Source organism: Thermobia domestica, chromosome 17 (assembly GCF_964235325.1).
Source record: "Thermobia domestica chromosome 17, izTheDome1.hap1.1, whole genome shotgun sequence".
Lineage (NCBI taxonomy): Eukaryota > Metazoa > Arthropoda > Insecta > Zygentoma > Lepismatidae > Thermobia > Thermobia domestica.
This window is the reverse complement of record NC_137470.1, coordinates 92,240,001-92,258,577: the sequence shown is the minus strand read 5'-3', so window position 1 is coordinate 92,258,577 and position 18,577 is coordinate 92,240,001. Positions and strand designations below refer to the sequence as shown.

General features: G+C 37.0%; 1 protein-coding gene across 11 annotated transcripts in view; it reads right to left on the bottom strand.

Annotated features, from left to right (window-relative positions):
- Positions 1-18,577, bottom strand: part of LOC145673876 (uncharacterized) — a 254,260-nt gene that overhangs the window by 191,921 nt on the left and 43,762 nt on the right. The window lies entirely within an intron of this gene.

Here is an 18,577-nt window from a genome sequence, read left to right as displayed (position 1 = left end):
TGACTGATGCAGCAAGTCCTTTATGTATGAACTACATATGACAAAATTAGAAAAATACCCGAAGGTATTCAATTTTTGTTTATGAATAGGTCAGAGTTGTGTGTTCGTCGCATATTCCTTATATTCACGTAAATGATGTCGAGAGAACCATGACGAACGTGCATTAGCAACTAAACATATATGTGTTGTTACCGAATGAAATAATAATTGAAGTGAATAGAAATTCAATTGTACTTTAGTCTTCCTATTGTTTCTAAATACATAATAGAGAAAAATATAGATTTAGATTTGTATTGTGAATGACATGTTTTAAACGGCCATCTTGGATTCAAGGTGGCCACAGATTTTCAATTAAGATTTTATTTACATTTTGATCCGCCGCAATTTTGAACAGGGCTATCGTAGAAAGTCGAGACTAGCTACATCTACTTACATTTAACAAGAGCTTTCAAACCTCTCTTCTCATTTGAAACTTTTTAGTTGGACCCCAGCTGGGACTCTGTGGGGGCCCTGGGACAAGACGTTTTAACTTGAATTGTTGTACTTTGAAAATAATACCACACTTCCTTTCCTATTTTCACATTTGTCTCACCGTTTCCGATTTATAGGGGTGACCATGGACTTTTCAATTAAGATTTTGCTTAGATTTTGACCAGCCGCCATTTTGCACAGGGTTGTTGTAGAGTCGAGACTTGCTCCATTTTGTTTCATTTTACAATAGCTTTCAAACGGTGTGCTACTTAACACCCCTTGTCATTTGAAAATTTTGAATTTGACCCCGTCTGGGACCATGCGGGGACCCTGGGGCAAACTTTTTTTATCCGCAAAAGTTTTTCCTTGAAAATGATGGGATACGTGTTGGCTGAGCTTTCCATTTACCCAACCGTTTCCGAACAAATGACTCTGTTCAAACTATTCTGCCAGCTTTTGTAGCTTTTACAATTCAAAATATATTGTAACTCACGATATTCCGCCCGGTGGCACGTATAACTTTCGGATTCTTCTAGTTATAACATATCAAATGCAAACACAATTGTCTCGATCGGATCTCAGCGCAGCCACTGCGTAACCATCCCTTGTAAGAAGGAAGATCACTAAATAACGAACGAACAAACAAATCTCTTTTACTTTTAAAACACAAATGTAGGTAATTTGTCGAAGGATTGAATGATATTTTAAATTTTCAAGTTACGAAATAGTCTGCAATAACAAAGAAGCAATAATAGTCATAACAATGATAACCATTTTTTTCAACATTAGAAATGTACAGAATAGTAATCTGGTATGAAACTTAAAATTGTAGATTCATAGTAGAAGTTCATAGTAATGTGAAATACAAATATACATTTTTCCCTACGTTTTGCAATTTGATTGCTATAAAATTAATAATTTTGTTTCGATTCCTCGCGGCACACCAGCGGCCCATTTACGGCACACCAGTGTGCCGCGGCACACCGGTTGGGAAACCCTGCTTTAGATCCTTAGATTGTACATCTAAACTTATTTCAACACTATTTGAGCCAAAATACTCTTCTGCAAGAACGAAAAGTGAAGCCACAGTAAAAATTGTTTTAGTCCCAGAGTGTCGAAAGCAGTTGTTACAGGAATTGAGTGAAACGTCTTGTTTTACTGTGATGGTTGACAGCTCAAACCATGGTGCTGAAAAATTAGTACCAATCATCGTTGTGAGATATTTTCATGTGCCTAGTGGAATTAATGTTAAAGTATTAGAGCTTGGAACGTTGCCTGGTGAAACGAGTGATCAGCTTAATGAGTTTATATTTTCAGTTTTGAGCCGCAACGATCTGGTTGAGAAATTAGTTCAAATGTCTGCAGACAATACTCATACAAATTTTGGAAGTGAAAAAAAAAAAATCGCAAAATCTCTTTCGAAAGTTATCAGCAAGCACTAAAAATCCTTAGTTGGTGTAGGATGCATGGCTCATGTTGTCAATGACTGCATTAACAATGCTGCTGATAAACTTCCTGTTGATGCTGGGGAATAATTGTGAAGTTGTTTAAGTTCTTCCATATATACATAGTTCGAGTGACTGAACTGAGAGAGTTCTGCGCATTCTTTGATGCTGAGTACCAAAAACTGTTGTCTTATTCGAACACCGATGGCTCAGACTTTTACCTGCTTTAGAACGTGTTCTACAAATGATGGAACCACTCAGAAACTATTTTTCTGCCCAAGCAAATCCTCCTATGGTTCTAAAATCGATTTTTGAAGATCCAAATGGAGAATTGTGGCTTTGGTTTTTACACAATTGTGAATCTCTTTTCAGAGATTTTGTAAAAAAGATGAAAGGGGATAAAGTATCAGCAACAGATGCAGCATGTGAATATTTGATTTTATGTAAGAACTTGATTGACAGAAAACAGTCCTCAATTCTACCGACGAAACTTAAAGACCTTCAAAGAAAGAATTTTGCTGCACGACAAGGCTTGGACTTACAACAGGTGAAGGAGACTGTGTCTTCTTTTTATAACCATTGCATAACCTATTTAGGTCTTTGGAAATCAAATGTAGACAGCTTGAGTCACAGGGTTGGAAAAAATACAGTTTTTTTTAAAAAAAAAAAAAGAAAAAAAAACATGTGTTTAGAACATGAAAAAGGTGTTCAAAATGTTTTAAACATGTTTTAAAACACACAAGAAAAAGAACATGTTTAAAACATTTTGAACAGTTTAAAACATGATTTGAAACATATTTCAAAATCGTGTCATATCGTATTTATTAGTAGTATTCATCGACTTTTTATTAGTAGTATTTATTAGTAGTAATATAGTATTTATCGACTTTTTTTTTCTCTTGTAACCGATCTTTTCATTTATTTTATTCTCGTTAAGACTAATTGTGTTAGGTACAGAATATTTCAGTATAGATTACTAATTCTCAACTCATATCATATCACATAGGGGCCGTGGTGGCTCAGTGGTAGAGCGTTCACCTCTGGTGCATGGGGTTCCGGGTTCAAACCCTGCTCCCGCCAAGTTAACTTTGTGGTGGACAAACACCGTGTGCGTGGGTTTTCTCAGGATTCTCTCGTTTCCTCCCACTTTCTTCATTCCACCATTTTCATTCATTTCTCATAATCATCGTCTCCTTTAGCCTAACCGGCATAACCGTAGGACGTAAAACTCAAAGATTTCATTTTCATTTCATTTCATATCACGACCTCCTTTTATTACATCCTCTTGCCAGTGACTCTCATAAGTACTTTCATGGTTGTAATAAGCTTTTTAGGTAGATTTTAAAATCTATCTACTATAGAGATTTTACACAACCTATCAATATGCATGGTGAAACAAAATTCCTCACCACCCTTGTGTGTTGAGAACGGGTTGAGGGAGAATAATGAAACTTGGAAATGGTCTGACACATCAGATAGTGCTATCAAGCATCATGGCGAACATCTATGATTGGTATTCGAAATTTCAAATGCAAAGGAAGTCATGTTACATGTATTAAGGATAGAAATTTTACCAGAAATACGCTTGTGCGGTTATTTTAGCCCCCAAAACACGTCATTTCGGAGTTACTGCTTCTGAAAGATTTCTAGTTATGCCTTTAGGGGCTAAGCTCGCGTTTCGTGGAGGCGGGTGAGATTTTTGTTGCGAAATTTGATTACTATTTCAGAGCACTGATGCTCATAAAATCAGTTTAAAATAATAAATTTTCGAAAAGTAATGTATGAGTATACTTCATGTTGTGCTAACTTTAGAACATTTTCTGCGAGCCTATGTAATTGGTTGTTTTTTGAGTCAACAATTTATTGAAAAAGGGTAATATTTGGAACGTTCGAAGCATAATGGATCCAAATCGATTTTCAATAAAGTTCAGTTTTGCTCAGCAAATGAATTCTATTTCAAAACGTAATTTCTTCGCAGTTAAGAGTCCAAAACAAATGTAACTAAAACCATGCGAAAGGATGTAGAATAATTTCATATGACAGCTGCTAGACAAGGGCGTCAGCGAGACTGGGGGCAACCGCCCCCATCCCTACTCCGGATTTCAGATTTTGGGGGCAGTAAGACAGTTTCAGAAATATTTTGATAAGCGAAGTCCAACAGAACAAGCTTGAGGTCCTTAAACCGGAAAAATACGGAGAACATACAGGTGATTAAGATTGGAAAGTTGCTTAGGCCCAATTTCCAGAATTTTAAGCAGGCCCGAAACTGGAAAGTAGAGCGAACTTTGGAATCCTTGGGCCAATATATATATATATATATATATATATATATATATATATATATATATATACAAGAGAGTAATATAGGCCTATAGCTCCTTACGGCCAATGGAAATGCATTATAACTGATAAAATCCCTACTTATTCGGTGTAAGGACTTCAATTTTTTCTATGTTGGACTTTGCTCAGCAAAAGGTTTTTAAATCTGCATTACTGCCCCCAAAATCTGAAATTCAGGGTAAGGGGTGGATGATCTCTAAACGAACGCCCCTATCTAGCGACAGTTATATAAAATTCTAGATTGCATCTTGTCATGTAGTTTTTCTTTCTTTTATCTCGGATTCGTGGTTGTGAAAATATATCGTTTTCCGTTGGTGTATTCTTTTGGACACACACTAAATTTATTTAACGTAATTATGCATCATTGACTATGACATTCGGAGCTTGACTTGTTAATCATTCCCACGCTGCAGCGTACGCAATATAATGTTAATATCTTAAATTTATAAGCAAGGAGGGGGAAATTAGCCCTCCTTCCCCATACCATCAACGCCTTTGTCTAGCGGTTATCATATGAAACTCTAGTCCACACCTTTCACGTGGTTTTTGTTTCATTTATTTCATATCCTTGACTACAAAGATACTACGTTTGCTGAGCAAAAGTAAACCTGTCTGAAAATGGACTTGGATCCCTTGTGCTCTGAACGCCCAATATCTAAAAATATTTTATAAAAACTGAGTTGGAGCCAAATTTATCCTGCAACCCAAGTTTGTTCGAAACGCATAAAATTAGTTCTTCAGTTTGATTGATTACAGTCTTGCATCAGTAGCAAGGCTATATGAGACAGGGCTTGGGTTCCGAATCACTAATTTTGAAATTTTACGTCGATCGCAGTCAAAATCTATACAGCAAATTCCGACGTCTCGTGCCTCTACCCTCAAAATTTAATGTTAAAAAGACCGAAAATTGCGCCGTGTAGAGTGGTTCACACATATAGACAGACGAACAAATTGAGATCAAATTGACCCAGACACTGACGTTCGGCACAATACGTATCACGCTTTAATGGTTAGTTACGTGGGCGACTGCCATATCTTGCGCTTTCTCGCCTGATCCCTTCATACAAACTATGCCAAGGTGGAAAGTTTTTAAGAAAATTTAGAGCTGAGGTGGGAAAGAGGGACGAAATAAAATCTTCATAATATATTGAAAAAGATATTGTTGATACAAAATTAATTCTTACCTGAAGTTTCCAGTTGCATCTCAACCATATCACTGACGTTAGAATCATCAGAAGCAATTTTCGGATCAACACTTGTACCATTTGTTTGGGTTTCCAGTTTTTTCATAGCATTGCATTTTTCATAATGATTCTTCATTCTTTGAACTAAACCAACCATTTCTTTTTTACATGTTTCGCAACGAGCTCGCATGGTCGTTTTCTTATCTGATGGAGTTTGAGTTACTTTAATAAATTTACTCGAAATGATGTCCTTTTTTCTTCCCGTTAACCTCATGTTAAACAATTCCAAGTTGTACGGAGACCGAGAACCAACAAGTACTGTATGAACGAATGCCTGCAATATTTTAATTTCAGAACAGCAATTTTGCAAATAAACTCTTGTTTGTTTTCTGAATGCAACCCAAAAATTTGTTTCCATGATAATTATTTTAATCATTTTTTAACATCAGTTCTTTTAGTCGTCCAATCTTTGACTACGACACTTTCTTGCAAGTTAATTAAGAAGCATTTAAACAATACAATAAACGTTAAAAATAAGGGGGAAAAGAAACAAAATAAATTGTAGATCATCACATTGACCTGCTGTAGCCACGAAAATCAAAACATTCACATGGGAACAAAATAGTCTTCTGAATGGGGAGCACTTTTGACAATTTTCTTTCTCGGGCAGATTTTTTTTTACAAAACTAAAATAAAATAAAAAGAAACATATGTTTAAACCAAGTCTTAAAAATTACATGTGTTTAAAACAAAATGTTTAAAACGTATACAAAATTTGTTTTAAACAAAATCAATTGTTTAAAACAAGTTTTAATCATTTGTTTTAAACAAATCAACCCTGCTGTCTTGGATAGATTTAAAAAGGCAGCTAAAATGGGAAGAAGTAAAGGAAAGTTGGACTCTCTTTCAAGATTGTATGCCGCCTATTTCATTTGACGATTTGTTTAACGAACTAAGTGTGCTGAACTCATATCTTACAGAGACTGTTTTGTCAGAGTGGACAAACCAGAAGCTTTCATCAGAACAAAGGTGGTTAACCATATCCAGGACTTGAAGAAAAATGACATAAATGTTCCTAATCTTAAGATGTTTGTTGAGTTTGTTCTTTGCTTTCCGGGAACAAATGCTTCGGTCGAGCGGGTATTTTCAAAGATAAACAACTTTTGGGGCGCTGAAAACTCAGTGATGTCCATTGATTGCGTAAAATCAACTTTAGTTCACAAACGTGTACAGAAATGTACGAGAACATAAAGAAAAACAAAAATCTTTTAAAAGCTCTGGCCTCATCAGAGAAATATGACTGGAAAGAGCCCAAACTGTATTCCTCTATTTTTTCTTTTATTCTGTCCATCAGTTATTGCAATGTTCGTTCTTTTGAATAATTAGCATTAGGAATAATGTCATTGTTTAATAGAGTAAGTAAACATAGCAAATAAATTACAAACTAATTATTATTATTATTATCATGTGAATAGGTTTGGATTTTAGCTTAATAATAATAATAATAATAATAATAATAATAATAATAATAATAATAATAATAATAATAACAACGTTTCATGGCAAAAGAGGGTTGGAGTTTAAGCGATAAGAACGATGGGACGCGTCCCCCTGATATTAGTCAAATGTATTAAAACATGTGGCATTAAAAAGCTAACGACGCCAGTGGCTGAGGGGACTGACTTTAGAAAATGTCCCGATTTTCACTAACAGGAATATGGTCACCGTAGGTATACCGTCGTTAACAACGTAATTTGAACACACTCTGGGATGAGATTCAAAAGGTGTACGCAGAAATCTCCTACGACACTTTGGTGCGATGTACCGAAGCAGATGTGACTCGTACTCAGAAATGATCGATACGGAAGTCTACCGTTTTGAACACTTAATTTAACCACTATTTGCAACATTCAGTTTGACTAGAAAGTACACTTATTTTTTAAATTAATCTTAAGCCTCACTTTTCAAAGAAACTTAACTACGTATGTTGGAAAATAAATTTTCTATGCCAAGTCAAAGTGTGTATACATTTTTTTATGCAATCAAACGCAAGTGGGATACACGGTGTTATGGACATCCCAAGTACATTTTACTATGGTCGTGATCTGATGTATTTTGACTAAAGAACAGGAGGATTTTGATGTGTTCATTGATTCCCTCGTGATTCCAAAACAACGGAATCTATCAACAAATAAAATTTCAAGCGACTCGCCTTGGAATGGTAGAAGTTAACATGGTCATACAATTTAAATTACGTCAAATGGGGTGAAATCGGACGGATCTGGGACATTTTCAACTGTGCTGAAACTATGCTACTTTATTTTGTTAATGTAAATAGCTATATCGTGGGGGATAAATTTCAGGAATGCAACAAACGAAAGAAAAGAGGTTTTGACCAACTGTGCACATAGTTAGAAAACATTAAAATGTGTCCGATGTCACCTCGTGTGGTGGGGTGATTTCGGACACGATAGCATTTCTGCATAATAGTCCGAAGCTGTGTCACTATGGTGTGAGATCGGCCCGTAAACAATATTTGACAGCAAAAAGGAAAGTTGTCCGACACTTGTTTAAATGCTTTCATAGTTTCAGTTACACATTTACAACCATATTTAACACAGTGATATACCAATATCCTGTAAACTTTCAAAAGAAAAATACATATTGTTTTGAAGCAATGGAACGATAGAGAGCAAGGAAAAAAGTGTTGCACACACAATCATGTTTCGTAGGCTTAGCAAACTCTCGGAAAATCTGTTCTTTGCCAACTATATCTTCATCATCCAGATACCCATTCACAAAATACCTTTATCTTCATATGTAAAAGGAAACCCCAATTTGCAGCTCTAAGAATACTATGCACTAAGATGTTTTTCTCTTCTGCAGTTAGAACAGTTTGGCCTCTCATAGTTCTGGTGTGTTTTCCTATTGTTGAACGCGGCACCTGATAAGCATGGCTACTTTACAATTGGACAGTCTTCCCTTCTCCACAACACGAATAACACTTTAAAGTAGCGCCGGGTAGTAATTTCGTTTTTGATGTACGCCAAATAACAACGTGGCACCATCCGAAATCACCCCAGGTCACTCCATTCCACTTCCAAATATGGACAACGTTGCAAGATGAGAGGTTATTGCTTGCGTAACCAACATATATTGTTAGCAAGTAACTAAGGATTATTACTCTTGCAAATAGGTTACATGTAGTTTATTACTTTAACCTCCAATCTCGTTGTTTTCCAGGGCACACGTTTTCTTTCTTCCCACAATGACATTTGCACCCATGTGTAATGCATGGGCCACGATCAATTGACCACCAGCCGAAACCACGACTGTCTAGGTTTAATAACAGAAGATTAAACTACAAAAACAACAACGTAATTTGCAATCGTCCGATTTCACCCCATTTTACGGTAAACTTAGATGATGAACATTATGAGCATTAATGTTTTAATTAAAAGAAATAAGTTATTTCTAGAACTTATTATTGTCGTATTGTTGTACAGGTCTTAAGAAGAACTCATGGACCACTTAACGTACAATACACATTTTTAATATATTTCGTATACATTAGACAATTTTTTGAATAAAATACTAAAACTGAGAAGGGAAAAATCGTTAACTTAACCCTTTTGCACAGAAATTATAGAAAGTATGGGGACAAAATATATGGTGTCTAGGTATATAAAACAGTGCACATAAAGTATTTTGATATTTATTCTTTCGCAACCACTTGGCGCGAAATTCGAAAGGCCTTATACACGACTTATTGTTAATAATAGTTAACTCTCACAAAACATTTTTATTACATAGGTTTATTTATAGATTATGGATTTTTTTGAGAATTATCATTCGCAGAACATTCTAAAGGTACACAATGAACACATTGTGAAAAAAAAAAATATTTTTTTTAACTACTTATTGTGTGTGTGGAACATATCGCAATAATAATAATATACTGATTCACTTGTAATGTTCCCTCACTACGTATTTTTCACTCTTTGCGTATCATTGAATTCGTCTCTACAAAGGAATTAGTGAGTTAAAAATCGGCGATTTCATTCATTCGTTATTATAGCGTATTTTTTAGCCTGTGATTCAGTTGAACTCTTGGTCAGTCCAGAATTGATGGTGGCGAGTAGGGGAAAAACCTATTAGCAGCCTGGCACCTATGTTAGTAAATAAAGAATAACGCGGATAAGCAAATGCTTTAGTCTGTAACATCTTTCCCTTATCAATGATTTCTCAGATGAAGACCACTGAGGACCACAGATGAAGTTAAGAAGTTTTGATTTATTTTTGAACTTATTATTAAAAGAAAACAGAAGAAACTGACAAGAATTCACATACAAAAGCGAAGTTTCTCCCAGATGTAAGTGATTGACACAAACAAAAAAAGGAGACAAGAAACAATGGAGAGCAATCATGATGAGCCAAATGGATTTAGTTACCTGCTTGTTTTAACACAGTAGCGTTTTGTCCTGGATTTCTTGCTTCCAGCTGCCAATGAGACAGAGAAAACAATCCCACCGAGAATTCACAACTAATACTTCTAAAACAGAACAATGCCGAACTTTGTTGCTTTTCTATCCTGAGAACCAAAAGAACTATACATGTGCTTGATCTAACATAAAAAGTTTGTATTATATGGACTCCTTGCAGTAATTATTTACTATTCGAACAACTGTATATTTTCATTATTTGAGTAATTGTTCCAAATTTATTTACTATCCGAACAACGAATATTTTAATAATTTATTTTTTCGAATTTTAACAGCACTAGTGTTTACAAATTTTAAGGACATAGTGCCTACTCTAGTATACTCTGACATAAGGAAATAGACGGCCGAAAAACAGTCTGCGGGCATTGCTAAGTACTATCGCACAAAAGGAACCGTTCTTGATGCTGGTTAGTATTTAATAGAAGCTCCCTTTGTCAAGCCGTAAATCTGCAACTGTACATGGCACAGTATTCGCTAAGACATCGATGACATCCTGTGACAGTGTCTCAAATCACACAATGTCTCAAGCAGCCGTTTGCTGCGTGCCTGTATGGTTGTTTGAGGAGATTTAGCTTTATAAGGTGCCGAACAATTTCTATAGGTTTCATGTCGAGGATTTTACGAGCCACGATGAGAGTTAAGGTTGGTTTAAAGGGACAAGTTTTGCCAATAGATGGCACTACAGTCTTCGTATCTCTCCCATGTATTTTTTATCTTTCACGAAAATTCACGATTTCTCTTACAAATTTCAACTTACAGACTTCAAATTTTTAGAAACGGAACTTCATAATCTATCGAAGGCAATAATCCGTGCCGATTTTTTATTTCGAATTTTCTTCGTTGTTGAAATGGCTTGATTATTGAAATGGATATCCAAATCTTTAACAATGAAGCTGTTTCAACAATGAAGAAAATTCTAAATAAAAAATCGGCACGGATTGTTCTCTCTGATAGGTTATGACGTTCCTTCTCTAAAAATTTGAAGTCTCTAGGTTGAAATTTATAAAAGAAATTGTAAATTTTCGTAAAAGGTAAAAAATACATGGGAGAGATAGGAAGAATGTAGTGACATCTATCGGCAAAACTTGTCCCTTTACACTAATCTTTAATCACATTTCTAGTGGATGCTCAGCTTTGCCCAATGGCACGATAAACGTCATCTATAAGTTGCGTGGCGTCCTGCGATATTTCGCTTGTCTCGAAGGATAGCAATTAGTTTTTCAGTATGTCGATCTATTTCACAGCATGGATATGTCCATCGCAAATATCAAGGTTACAACGACCATCTTCTCCAATTTCACTCCGTACTGTGACACTTAGAGCACCGTATATCGCGACGGAATCGTGATCTGTCGATAGCTTTCCGGGATGTAGCAAAATCGGCTTTCATTGCACAATGCATGTTTCCGAAGGTGTTGCGACTCATAATTTGTGAAATGGCATCATATGTTATTACTATTGGAGGGAGCGGAACCCGCGATTCTGTAGCATGCGATCACCTACCCTGCGGATTTTCTATACTACTATATCAATCCGCAAACATTTACAAGATGTACACTAACTGACAAATCCTAATAGGAAAACTGAAAATCATGTTACTTAGCATAATTTCTTATTTGAGATTCCCAATTCAAAGTTCACTGTCAAAGGACTGATTCCAATAGTTAAAGAACTTAAAACTACATGATCGAGACATGAAACTGAACTCTCAATGTTCTGTGACAAGTACTTTTCCTTGTAAGGTATTTCAAGATTGCTAATATCAATGTTGACTCCACGAGTGGTAATAAGCCTCATGCGAATATAACGCTCATGCGGATGTTCTGCATGAAATCTCACATGTCTCTTAACCTCGTCGAGGTTTACCTCTATGCTAAGTTCATCAACATCGGAAGAGTTTTATCATCGCGTGATTTATTTTATTTTATTTTTTATTTATTCATCCATTTTGTAAAAAATCAAATGAAAGACGAAAAGAGATACAAGACAATGTATTAGTCCATTTTAACCGAATCGCAGAATCTCTGAGAGATATATACTTTCATTAAATGAACAAATAAAGAAATGTTGTGGGGATAATGAATCTTACTAACTCAGGAGGTCTTCATTAGAAAGGGCAATGTATTTGTCCATCTAAACCAAACCATAGGATGTCCGAGGGATCTACTTTCCACAAATAAATAAATAAATAAAAATTGCAAGGATAATGAATCTTAGTAACACAGGGGCTCTTCATTAGAAAAGACCACGTGCGACTGCGCTCATTCTGTAAAATAATGTTTTCTGGGGTTGACATTTTTATGCGGAATATGGAAGTTTGTGAAATAGCATTAAAGCTATAAATATACGGGGATTTTGAAGGAGTGGCAATATAGGTAGTACAGGCATCTTTTGATCGTACAATGATAATAAAATTACAAACCTTCGATATAATCTTCTGACTTCTCCTAATTATTTCTCAAGTCTGTAGCAGATGCAGTTTTCCTTTGGCAAGGTGTTTTGTTGATCTCGGTGATGGATTGCCCTACAGTGCATAGGAAGGATAGAACATCTAAAAGCATACCACCTCGAAAGGATTCTTTCAACCGTGAATACGCACACGTTTGCACGCGTTCAGGTCTGGCGAGTTGGATGTCCCAATGTTAGCAGGTCAACAATTGGGTTTGTAACTGTCACATAAGAACGAGCGTTGAAATTTCTTTTTTCAGAATCTGCCATACACTTTCATGATTAATGCTAACTTTTACGGATACGCTCCTAACAGTCAAGTAACGGTCAATTTAAAGATGATCTCGCATTAATTCTATCTGCTCGTCAGTGATGGACGGACGGCCCTACGTATTAACTCCTCGTGCAACCTTCCGATATGGATATTTTCCATGTTTACCACAAGTATCTTGCTACCCATCATGACACTGATGTGTACCTTTGCTGCAGATCACTTGAATTTTTATCCAAGAGCGCTGTTCAAGTTCCGTAACGTATTTTACGGCACCTGACATAACACTGTCCACTTCAACCACACACAACGTTACAACTTGCTTTACGTACGGACTGCTTTTGGCATTGTACATCTCGACAATCTTCGAATTACTCATTTTCTTATCCTTCGCGTCTACGATCATATGTATATTCGTCTGCTGACAGTGTTGCCAGTACTTTCTTCACAACCCTCGTAGATTACAAGCAGGTAAACCTTGTTTCTAACTTTTCAGTTCTTCTTTTTAGTCGGAAGTATGTCTTTACAGGATCAAGCTTGTGAAATATCAACGCAAATATAAATGTTCAAACTTGGTAACAACACCGCAGACCCTTATCTGTAGTGCGTGATGTAGTGACTTTGACGTAGAAGTTGTAGTGAGCTTGCTAATCAGTTCTAAACATGTCTCGGCAGCTGCAGGTAGCGTACCCATTGGAAGTATGTGCAGAGATTAGTTTTTTTGAAGGCAAAATTAGTAATTTCACAAAAAATTATCAACTGTTGCACAAAGTGTGTGATGAAAATGAAATATCGCTTCAAGTGATCGTAAAGTGATAGATGCCTTGTGATATTTTCATTCCCATAAAAGAAGAACTTTCAAAGCGATGATATCATTCGAATGATGAGGTGAAAGCTATAACCAAAGAATGGTTATCGGACGTTGGATGGCAATTCTTCGTAAACATAGGGAAACTTGTGCAGTGCCTAGAAAGGGGTTCAAATAAAGGAGTTGACGGATGGCTTTTGCATGGGACACGTTTTTGTATAAATGAATGCATTTGTAAAAGTTCCCCCTGTATTGTTTTCTCAAATAGTGCAACTCACTTTTTGACTGACCGTGGAATGTCTCAGAAAACTATTGAAGTACATAATGGTGCAAGTACCTCGGCTGGAAATGTGTTTTATTCAAGGTAATTCCGATATAAAGAACTTTCTTCCCGGCAGAACATGAAACTGGACTGAATGTGTAGACAGTCTATCAATCATATATTTCACAACTTGTAATTTCTATCTTCACTCTAAATGAAACTAAGTGTTACGCAACCATCGAAAGTAAATCACACAAAAATGAAGAAGGTGCTGTCATTGTCAGCACTCACGTGCAAGAATCTATGTACGAAATTGATAATTTATTTCCGTAATCTCTACTTCCTACAACAATAGGCTTTCGACATCCTAATGGGGAAGGCGAAATCGATATATGAACTTCAGCGTAGAATAAATCACCGAGCCTGTGTCGTGAAAAGGAAGGACTGTGATGCTATTTGTCCTAGAAGTCATTCTGCTCGATCAGGAACAGCCAAAGTAAAATAGCGGACAGATTTTCCTCACTACACTTACTGATTTCTTTAATCGAATTTCGTATTGCTGAGATACGTATGTATCTTTTTTTTTTCTTTCTTTCTTTCTTTCTGGGAATCAACTTCGATTGGATTGCTAATCTTTATGATCTCGATTAAAAAGCTAATATCCGTCAACTCTTAAATTTATATTTATATTTGATTGAAATCCATCCTATTTCCTATATTTTTTTTACCTTAATAGCTATTAATGAACTTTACTAGTGCACAGTGGTCCAGAAACCCCCAAAACCTGGCCAAAAGCCAACTACTTAAAAATAACAAACAACCAAATGTGTTTGAAAGTCAATGACCTGGGGTATTCAAACCTACCTGGGTCTTAAAGAAATTGTCACCCTTTAGTCAGAAATTGACTTCCGAAGTGAGAGGTTGACCTTGTGCATTAATTACTGAGGATTTCTAAGTTAGCGCCAACAAAGTGTGAGAATGTTTTCTACCTAGTTTTCCTGCAGCCAGGTGAAATGAAATACTTTTGTCACATCTATAAAGATTATTATTTATAATGATGAGTTTAGATTAGTGTGTAGCTATTAAATTTATCGATTTACAGGGGATGAAATGCAAGTAAATTGGAGCAAGAAATGTTATGTGTATTTTTTTGTTCTCGTAGAGTTATCTTTCGACTTCCACGTACTTCCACTTTGGTATCGCACTCTGGAAGTAGTTCAACACTTCCTCTTTCAGAAACCGTAAACCAAACTTGCTCATTTTTGCTCGTCTGTGAAATATTTTTGTTGTAAATAAGACTCATTGTACAAAGTGCAAAATTATTTTGTACTGTATTTTTTTCTTCTATTTTTCAGCCATGTCCTATCAAACATCAAGAAGACAGCTATTGGAGGTCCTTCGGAGGGCAAAAGGAGAGCTGTGAAAAAGAAGCACCCGTTCACGTAACTCAAAGATAAAGCATCTGCTGATTTGTCAAAGGAAGCCAAGCAGAGTGTGCACGTGTTTTGCTCGAAATTGTTTCACATACTTGACAAGTGCAACAGTAATTAACAAAAATTGGAAGAGGAGAATGTGGATTGGCTAAACGGTGAGTTATTAATGACGACTGAACCTGTCAGTGAAGATGACTGGGGGCCATCGACTTCAGCAGGTGTAGCTGGACCTGGACGACCAGAGGTGGCTTTCTCTGTGAGCAGGCAGCACTCGAAGAGGAGAGAAACAGGAACATTGCGCTCCTCATTCAGCGGTACTACTCTTGCTTATGCTACTCAAATGAAATATAGAGAGGAGAGAGAATTGGAAAAAAAGAAACTTCTTCAAGAAATGGAAGAATCTCCTACCAGGGCTGGCAAGGTTCGAAAGTCATGGGCATATACCCAAAAACAGAATCCCAAATTTTACAACCCAGAGGAGGCTTTAGCACTGATACTCGAAGGGGAACTGACACGTCAGCAGTACCAGCTGCTAAGAAACGGGCAAAGGACTTAGATCACAATATATATCTTGCTTACAACCATGTTCTGGACGCAAAGAAAGACTGCTATCCTGAAGTCATTAACGTCACAGAATATGTAGCTGAAGTAGCTCTACAATCTCTCCTCGACCATATAACTGCAAGAACTCTGCAAGTACAGGCACCTGTGCTCGAAACCATTCCAGAAAAGTATCAGAAATCTCTGCAGCTGATTACCAAATGGGGATGTGACTAAACCTCCGGTCAAGCCCAATACAGACAGCTCTGGAGGTGGGCTTTCAAGACAGCGACAATTTTTTCACGTCAGCTGTGCCTCTGCACTTTATTATGAGAAAAAGGGGGTTAGAGTTGTAGTGTGGCAAAATCAACGTCCCTCATCGACAAAATATTGTCGGCCGATAAAGTTACAATTCAGGAAAGAAACTGAAGAACTTGCAAGGCAAGAAGCTAGCCTATTGGAAGAGCAAATTAGGTGCCTGACTCCAAGTTGCATCAGTATTCCGCTGTTAGGAGATCGCAGTATAGAAACAACTGAATTCGAGGTTACACACAATCTGCAGTTCACAATGGTGGATGGCGAAATATGTAACGCCGTGACACAAACAAGATCGGCACAAACTTGCTACTTATGCGGCGCTAATCCAAAAGAAATGAATTCCTTCCAGAAGGGATCCAGAACTGAAAAACCGGAAACTTTCCGATTCGGATTGTCCACGCTACATGCCTGGATTAGATTTATGGAGTGGTTGCTGCATGTGCCATACCGTTTGAAATTAATAAATAGCAGGTGCGGAAAGGCGACCAACCGACCATGATGAAGAAGAAAAAAGAGATCCAAGAGGCCATGAAAGCTGTTAGGCCTCAATATTGACGAACCGAGGCAAGACGGCAGTGGTACTTCCAACGACGGCAATACAGCCAGACGAATTTTTGGAAACTATCAACAAGTTGCAGCAATCACAGGTCTGAATGAAAAGCTTGTTGAGCAGTGTGGCGTCTTGCTGCAATCATAGTCTTGTGGACTGGCTATCGATCCAAACAAATTTGAAGCTTGGGCAAACGATATCAGGGATCTCTACACCAAGCATTATTCGTGGTTCTACATGCCCGCTTCCAGTCACAAAATTCTCGCTCATGAGTCCTCCATAATCTCGCACGACCTATTGCGCAGATGACGGAGGAGGCCCAAGAAGCCCGACATAAGCATATTAAACATCATCGGGAGCATCATTCCCGAAAGTGCTCACGCAAAGAAACAATGAAGGATGTGTTGTAGCGGGTCCTCGTAACAAGCAACCCAAATATATCCACGCTTCGGAATCCCATGGCACAGAAGCACAAGAAAAGAAACTTATCTTCAGCCGTACTCAACCTTTTGCAAGAGATGGAGGCTCCAGAGCAGCTGTCATCTGAGGATTAATCAGAATAGGCTTATTGTGTAAAAATCATAAACTGTTCAGTTATTCTTTATTTCACGTGTAAAAATATTATTCTCATTGTGCAAATATGTGCAAATATATTATTAAAATTGTTAGTAAAACATTTTGTCTTCTTGTTTCGCATTCATTAATAGCTGTCATCTGAAGATGAATTAGAATAGCCTTTATGTGTAAAAATCATAAGTAGAGACCGGATGTTTAGGCACTAAAAACCTAGAAAATAGGCAGGCAAATAGGCACTAAAAATTTAAAAAATAGGCAGTAAAATAGGCACTAAAATGTAGCTCGAAATAATGAAGATAAATAGTCAATACCATTAAAAAATAGATTCAAGTCATAAATAATGCTCAAAGAATATAGAAACATACTTCTTTGTCAATATCTTCTTTTATTGCATACATAAAAACAAAGCTTGCTATGCATTCCATATATACTGGGTGAACCTGGAAGATGTGCACATACTTCGGGAGGTGATTCGTGACATCAAAAGAATACAAAATCCTCTTGCATGTTGTGGAATTCCGCGTCGTATACGAGTGACAGGGGGTTCAACTTGGAATCGAAAATCGAATCCTGACAATTGGAGCGAGACATAAAAATGTGTACATACTTTGGGAGGTGATTCGTGACATTCAAGAGGACTTTTTTGTCTTCTTTTCATGTCACGAATCACCTCCTAACGTATGTGCACATCTATCTGTTCCGTTCCAATTGTCAGGATTCGATTTTCGATTCCAAGTTGGCACCCCTGTCAATCGTACATGATGCGGAATTCCACATGCAACAGGATTTTTTGTCTTTTCATGTCACGAATCACCTCCCAACGTATGTGCACATCTATCTGTTCCGTTCCAATTGTCAGGATTCGATTTTCGATTCCAAGTTGGCACCCCTGTCAATCGTACATGATGCGGAATTCCACATGCAACAGGATTTTTTGTCTTTTCATGTCACGAATCACCTCCCAACGTATGTGCACATCTATCTGTTCCGTTCCAATTGTCAGGATTCGATTTTCGATTCCAAGTTGGCACCCCTGTCAATCGTACATGATGCGGAATTCCACATGCAACAGGATTTTTTTGTCTTTTCATGTCACGAATCACCTCCCAACGTATGTGCACATCTATCTGTTCCGTTCCAATTGTCAGGATTCGATTTTCGATTCCAAGTTGGCACCCCTGTCAATCGTACATGATGCGGAATTCCACATGCAACAGGATTTTTTGTCTTTTCATGTCACGAATCACCTCCCAACGTATGTGCACATCTATCTGTTCCGTTCCAATTGTCAGGATTCGATTTTCGATTCCAAGTTGGCATCATTATCACTTCCACACGACACGGAATTCGACAAACTACAAGAGAACTTTTTGTCTTCTTTTGATATCATTCATCACCTCGGAAGTATGTGCACATCTTTGAAGTTCAC